The sequence below is a fragment of the Papaver somniferum genome, chromosome 10, assembly GCF_003573695.1.
Source record: "Papaver somniferum cultivar HN1 chromosome 10, ASM357369v1, whole genome shotgun sequence".
NCBI classification, from domain to species: domain Eukaryota; kingdom Viridiplantae; phylum Streptophyta; class Magnoliopsida; order Ranunculales; family Papaveraceae; genus Papaver; species Papaver somniferum.
In genome coordinates this window covers 164,571,925-164,578,662 of record NC_039367.1, presented here as the reverse complement: position 1 = coordinate 164,578,662, position 6,738 = coordinate 164,571,925, and the positions used below count along the sequence as shown (strand labels likewise).

Below are 6,738 nucleotides of genomic sequence, written 5' to 3'. Positions count from 1 at the left end.
AGGAATTTACTCGAATTAGGTAAGATATTCATCCGAGAATTTTGATTCAGAGGATATGAAATTGACTGAGTATAATTTTGAATGAGGAAAGTTTGTTCAGCAAAGGAAACTGAACAGCTGCATAGAAGAGCGATAATTCCAAGAGCAATTAAAGGACACTGTTTGTAACTGAATTTTTTAAACTTGAATTTCACCAAGGTGCAATTATCCTGTAACCATTGAATCACTGTATCGACCCGGTAATGGAACAGCTCCAGAAAAACAAGCTTGACAATTTGTAAACACACCATAGCTTCAAAAAGCTTAACAACAACTTTTGCAAACGTCTGCATGACAACTGAAACAAGGTAAACACTATTTGGGATAAAATCCACTGCAAACACATCTGGAATAAGAGAATTAGTTAATCATAATATTTGAAACAATTTAAAAAAAATTAAAAACAAGACAATAAGGCTGATTAAATGGTGAGAAATCTTAAAAGTAAGACAACATGAATCAAATTAGAGTAGAAATTGCAATGATGCATTAAGAATTGATGGAAATCATAAGAAATTAGATGAAACTAGAAGACTGAGTTGACTCAGCTATTTCACCCGATCCTCAGAGCCCCCTTTTCACTTGGTCCTTCCTCAGCAACTCTTAAAATTTGTACCATTTCTCGATTTGTGCGTGTCATCCTTGCGCAGGGGCCATGCTAATCTTCTTTGTATCGTTCCAATTTTATCGGATATCCCCGAAGGGACGTTTTTGTAGTATAAAAGATAGGAAAAAAGAAAGAGAAGTATCCTATTTTGATTAGAGTTCTTAGGTTACATGGATATAATACATGTATATGGGAAAACCAAAAGACATCTATTTTGGGCCGCACATCTATGGGATGTAAGCCCTACAACAAACAAAACATTTTGTTACTTATTTTATTTTTGATGGGAGCATTTTATTTTATTTTTACATGCTTGGAGTGTAATTTCATGAAGTTATCCCTTGTACGCACTGATCATGTATTGAATGTAAGTTCGCAAAAACGTGTGGTTGTTATTGTCGACATCATGCTGGCATAGGCAAATATTGATTCCCTCTTTGGTATCTCATTTTATATTGACTATTGCTGTTGATATTTGGCAGAGTAAACTGGTATAATTCCCACTGTCAACAATTTAATGTTTGGCGGGAGAATCTTTGCCTACTTTTGTCTGATGGTTCACAACATAAGTTTTTATTTTTTTTCTTGTAATGGTGTTTCCAAATCAATCTAAGATTCATTGAACATTAGCTGTCGATGACCCATATTTGAAATTTTGAAAGGGCGGGATACAATCTTTTTTAGTAATTAATTTACAATTTAATTGTTTAGGCATTTAATATATTTATTGTTTTCCTGAAATTGATTCGCCATGGAGAAAGGTTCATGAACCTTGTAGGCTATAAGAAGTGTATGCCCTAGAGATGGCATTCTCAACCTTATCAGAAAAAAACAACTAGAAAACCTCACTTCTTTCTCAGCGTTTACAAAATGTAGAAAATCAGCACAGTAGTTGTTCTCCGATCTTCAAACTTATCTTATTTATACATTTCTCAAGAATTGGTTGCGCATCTTCAAGAAACAAGTCCAGGATCAGTCTCAAGTTACCATAGACGTTGTGAGGTAAAATGACAATGACCAAGTCGAGTACCTTACCCTTGAGTTTTTTCATTGCTTCAGAATATCTAGTCTTCAACGGTCGTTCAACATGATTAATAAAGCGGTATACGGAGGGAGAATTGGCTCATATTGAATGTCATTCCGGAAATATGACACATTTGGGCGAGATCGTAACAAAACTCTCCAGCCACACTATCTTGGGCATTCCGAGAAAATTTAAAACACATCTTGTTGTTGATCATACCCCATCAACCATTTTCTTGTTCATCATGTTCCATTGTCCGACTTGGAACAAGAAATCTCTCTCTCTCTCTACCACTTTCACTGTAATTTTATTCCAAAATCCTTTGCTTAAGAATCATCCAATAAGCATCTTCGCGCATTTCAGAAACATCTTTCCTTCTCTTCTTCAAGAAACAAATAAATACTGAGCTCGTTCTCTTTTCTTCTCTTCCGTAAGATCAGCCACGTCTGGTTTCTGGAACAATTCTAGCCGACTAAAAAATTGAGACTCTGTCTTCTGGTTATCATAATGAAGGAAATTCTCAAGTTATTTCTGCGAAAAAAAGTTATGTTACATCAGCTTTAATAAAGGATGGCAAGTCCTTGGATTTGGCTCTTACTGGGGAGAACTTATTTCTCTAGCATTCACTTAGTTGCGCATCAGTTATTTGCTACCGTTTTTCATCAAAACAGGAGGCTCTTGTAAGTACACGCAAATCAATTCACTTATTTTTTTTATATTTTTTTTTTCTTATTCGTAAATTAAACCTTTTGTTGTCGACATAGCTATTACTTGCACACATTAATTTCACTGAACGGTTTAGGATTTGCAGATGTTAAAAGACTAGTGAGAGTAGGAACTGGTATAACCACACTAGGTAGCCGTTGGCAATGGTGCATATGATGGTTCATGCATCAAGAATATGAAATAGGAATTGGTATTAGTTGGTGCTCAGGAAATGAAGGTTAGCGTCTAATAAGTTAAAGCATTATCCGCCGCAATGCTTCTCTGGATAACCCTTGCATGGAGCAGTTTCGAATAAAAATCAAGGATAAGCTTGCTCAAGTTGAGGTTAGCACTCTACCTGCCCCATGGCTTAAGTACAGCGAAAGTGGTAGAAGAAAAGAGATTTCTTGCTGCAAGTAGGACAATGGAACATGATGCACAAGAAAATGTATGATGGAGTATGGTCAACAACAGGATGTGTTTTAACTTTTCACGTAGTGCCCAAGAAAGTGTGGCTCGAGAGTTTGTTACGATGTCGCCCAAACGTGTCATATTTCCGGAATGACATTCAATATGACCAATTCTTCCTCCTTATACCGCATGTTGGACGAGCGTTGAAGACTCTAAATTCTGAAGCAATGGAAAATTCAAGTGTAAGGAAATGACTTGCTCATTGTCATATTGCCTGACAACAACAGTTCACTCTACGGTGACTTGAAGTTTATCTGAAAGACTGAACTTGGACTAGTTTCTTAGTGTTGCCTTACAAAGCGTTTTTTAAGGTGAGCAAGCAATACCTGGAAAATGTATCCATTATGATAATTGTGGAGGTTGGTGAACGAAATAAGTGATGGTTGATGCGTCGTCAAGGCTTACACAGCTTGAGAACTAATTGTGGCTTGATATCTTTCTTATTGAATTTGTATATCATTCAGTCTTTTAAATTGTTAATGAGTTGCAGGGAGGAAAATTTTGTGATCTTAATATCCAGAAACTTATTATATTTCCAAATGGGAAAAATTATTTATTCAAAAGGATGTCTTGTAAGTAATAAATGGCTCAGGGTCGTCTGCGACCTTCTCTAGTGTTTGCTTGCGTCTTGATTTCATTTTTTAAACTTTTATCATGGCATAGTGAAAATGATAATCAAATCTAATTTGTTTTTGGGTAGGATAGAAATGAAAGAACTACAGATGGACTTGGAACATGTGATAGGTCTGATTTCTGTAAGAATGATTTCTTAGGGACCATGGTTTTTTTAGGGGACCATGATTTTATTAGGCCACCTTCCCTATAGTGGGGTGTCCTAAAACGTTGAAATGACTAACCTACCCTTAACGTAATTTAATTTAAAACCAACCTAATAACCACCTATATATAACCACCACCTCCTCCCACCACCACCGCCCACCACCGCCGATTACCACCACCACCACCTCCGATTATCACCACCACCAACTACCGATTACCACCACCACCTCCTCCCACCACCACCACCACCGCCTATTTAAGAAATGTAACAACATCAATGCAATCACAATTAAGTTCGGTTACATAATAATTTTTCGAGTATAAAAGACGTCAGCCGCAATCTGATTCTGCCATGGTACCACTCCGGAGGTATTTTCCAACAAACCCTTCGCTTTAATTTGATTTTGATTGCTTCAATCGAATAAAAATCATCAAAATAGGGTTTTAATAGGAGTTACAGAACCATGTTCGGTAAGGTCGATTTTCCAAAAAACCCTAGTTTACTAACCGAACTTCTTGAAAATCAAGAACACGAAGAACAATTCGGTTCTATTGGATTTGAAACTAAGTCACCGAACTCTCCGTTCGGTTGTTTCGCAAAAAAAATTAAAATTACAAAGTAACCGAACTCCACCCTTAGAACCGAAAAAAAACAAATCTAGTCTAACCGAACTGTGTTGTTGTGGCCACTATGTTGAGTTCCAAAATAACCGAACTTAGCCAATAGAGTTCGGTTTGTTCGCAAAAAATTTTAAAACTACAAAGTAACCGAAATTAGCCAATAGACGCTGGAACTTCACATTTTTTTTGTTTGTTAAGTTCGGTAACTTCACAATTTTATTGCAGAAACCGAACTCAGAGTTCGGTAGGTTAGCTGTTAGGTTCAAGTTTGCGAAAGAACCGAACTTTGTAAACTTATATACTCTTATATTACGTAAAGTTCGGTTAGATCAAAAGTGCATGAAGTTTGCGAACCAACTGAACTTTGTACACCAAAGTTCGGTTAGTTGAGAACCAACCGAACATAAAGCTGTAACTCCTAGAAATTATTAGAGAGTTCGGTAACATGCGTGTTTGGAACAAGTAACCGAACTACACTTTCACATGAGTTTGGTTACTTGTTCATCTCACGTGGAAACCGAACTACAACTTTAGATGAGTTCGGTTACTTGTTCTTCATATAAAGTAACCGAACTACAGCTTCAGATGAGTTCGGTTACTTGTTCTTCATATAAAGTAATTGAACTGTTCAAAATCCAGTTCAAATCCGGATCATTTTGAAGATTAACAAATATTTTAGGAGAGGATGGAGATGAAGAATCAGATGAGTTTTCATCATTTGAATACTCAAACTTAGTGAATTGGAAAAAAATTTTATTTTCCATGTTTTTCTCCTTCATCTTCTCTAACTCTACTCTCTCAATAATTATACTCAACTAATAATAAACCCATCTTTTAATTTAATCTCACTAATTATTTTTAACTAAATCATTCACTAATCATAACCTAAAATTAATTAAGAGGGTAGATTAGGTATTAAATAAATAACTAGATATGGGGTGACCTAGAATTACTTCTAATGCCTTTACCCAAAATGAAACCATGGTCCCCAAAAAAAACCATGGTCCCCAAAAAAGTTCTTCTGTAAAGGCATTGACGTAAACAGTTTTTTACAATTTAGTCTAGTCCAAACCAGTAATGGATACATAAACTCTAACTTTGGTTTTCTTTCGCTTGTGTTCTGTTCTGTGGGCTTCCTGTTTTAAATTACAAATAGGGTGATCTTTTTTTTTGATCGGTCAAAGTGAAAATTCATTAAAAGAAGAGGTACTTAAGAGGGGTACGTCAACCCAATGAATACAAGCAAGAACAAAATAGCGAAAAACATCCCGGCAAACCCAAAATAACAAAAAACACATGTTTACAAATGCCGGAATAAAGAGTCCCATAATGCAATCAACGACTGTGATACAAGATTTGATCCTCCATCCTTAAAGACTGCGATACAAGATTTGATACTCCATCCTCATTGATTTCCAATTCATGACTTAACCCTTTAAACACCACTCACCCAAAAACATATTCACCTTCCAAAATCAACCAATGCTCTGCCACAGCAACCCTTACTTAAGCTACCTCAACAATCATCAACCTACACAAAAACTGCTTTCTGCAACACCTTTGCCAGAAAACTGTCACACATCTCCACTATTATAATTTACTGTCATAACTGTGACACTTTCTTCTTCTTCTGTAACAGTTCAACTGTAACAAATATTTCTGTAACAATCCTTTGTAACGCTTCTATCCAACTGTAACAACTCTTTCGTAACAATTCTGTAACAAATCCATTCCTTTTTTATTAAAACATCCACCGAAAAAACATCACGAATCTCTTACCTTTTTTACTGCCGTTCTCCTCCATCAATGGTCTTCATTCTTCATCGTACTAGCAGCAACCAACTATAGCAGCACAAATATAAACTACTAAACTACTAAACTCACCGGAAAACACTTTGCAACTAGCTACGAAACCAAACTAGGGAAGTGATCTCGGTTCTCAACTCCCTGTCATGACGATGTAAACCAAAAAATATTTAAACTCATCACCAGAACCTAGGGAAAACCAAACTCTCCAACACACTAACGACGTCAGCAGCACTTAATCTCCAAACAACATCATTATCTAACAGCGAACAAACCTTGGCCTAGTGAAACAACAAGTAGCGAACATGGATCGACAGAAGTGTTGGATATAATCTTAGGGCTACGGCAGCAACACCTATGCGACCACGTCTTCTTCTTTTTAGCAGCAACATTCACCAGCATATCTTCTCCTTCAGCAGCACACTTAACGACAACAAATTTTTATTTTTTTTAACAACAACCATCACTATATAATATCACCAGTTTTTCCGATGATTAACCTTGCCAGCAATCCAAACTTCTTCCTTGTAATCCTTCATGCCACCAGCAGCATCAATTCTTCTTCTTTTCTCGACAACCACTTTTTTTTTTAAAAGGCTCAGTATTTTTTTTAAACAACGACTTTCTCATGAACCATAAAACCAAAAACAATGAAATTTTTTCTCTTAACTCTATCTTCCTCTCC

The 6,738-nt window shown here is 36.2% G+C and overlaps 1 non-coding gene across 1 annotated transcript; it reads right to left on the bottom strand.

Annotated features, from left to right (window-relative positions):
- Positions 1-643: 643 nt before the first annotated feature.
- On the bottom strand, positions 644-746 carry LOC113319919. The gene has a single exon (XR_003345891.1). It is a non-coding gene; the product is annotated as a U6 spliceosomal RNA (small nuclear RNA).
- Positions 747-6,738: the final 5,992 nt, after the last annotated feature.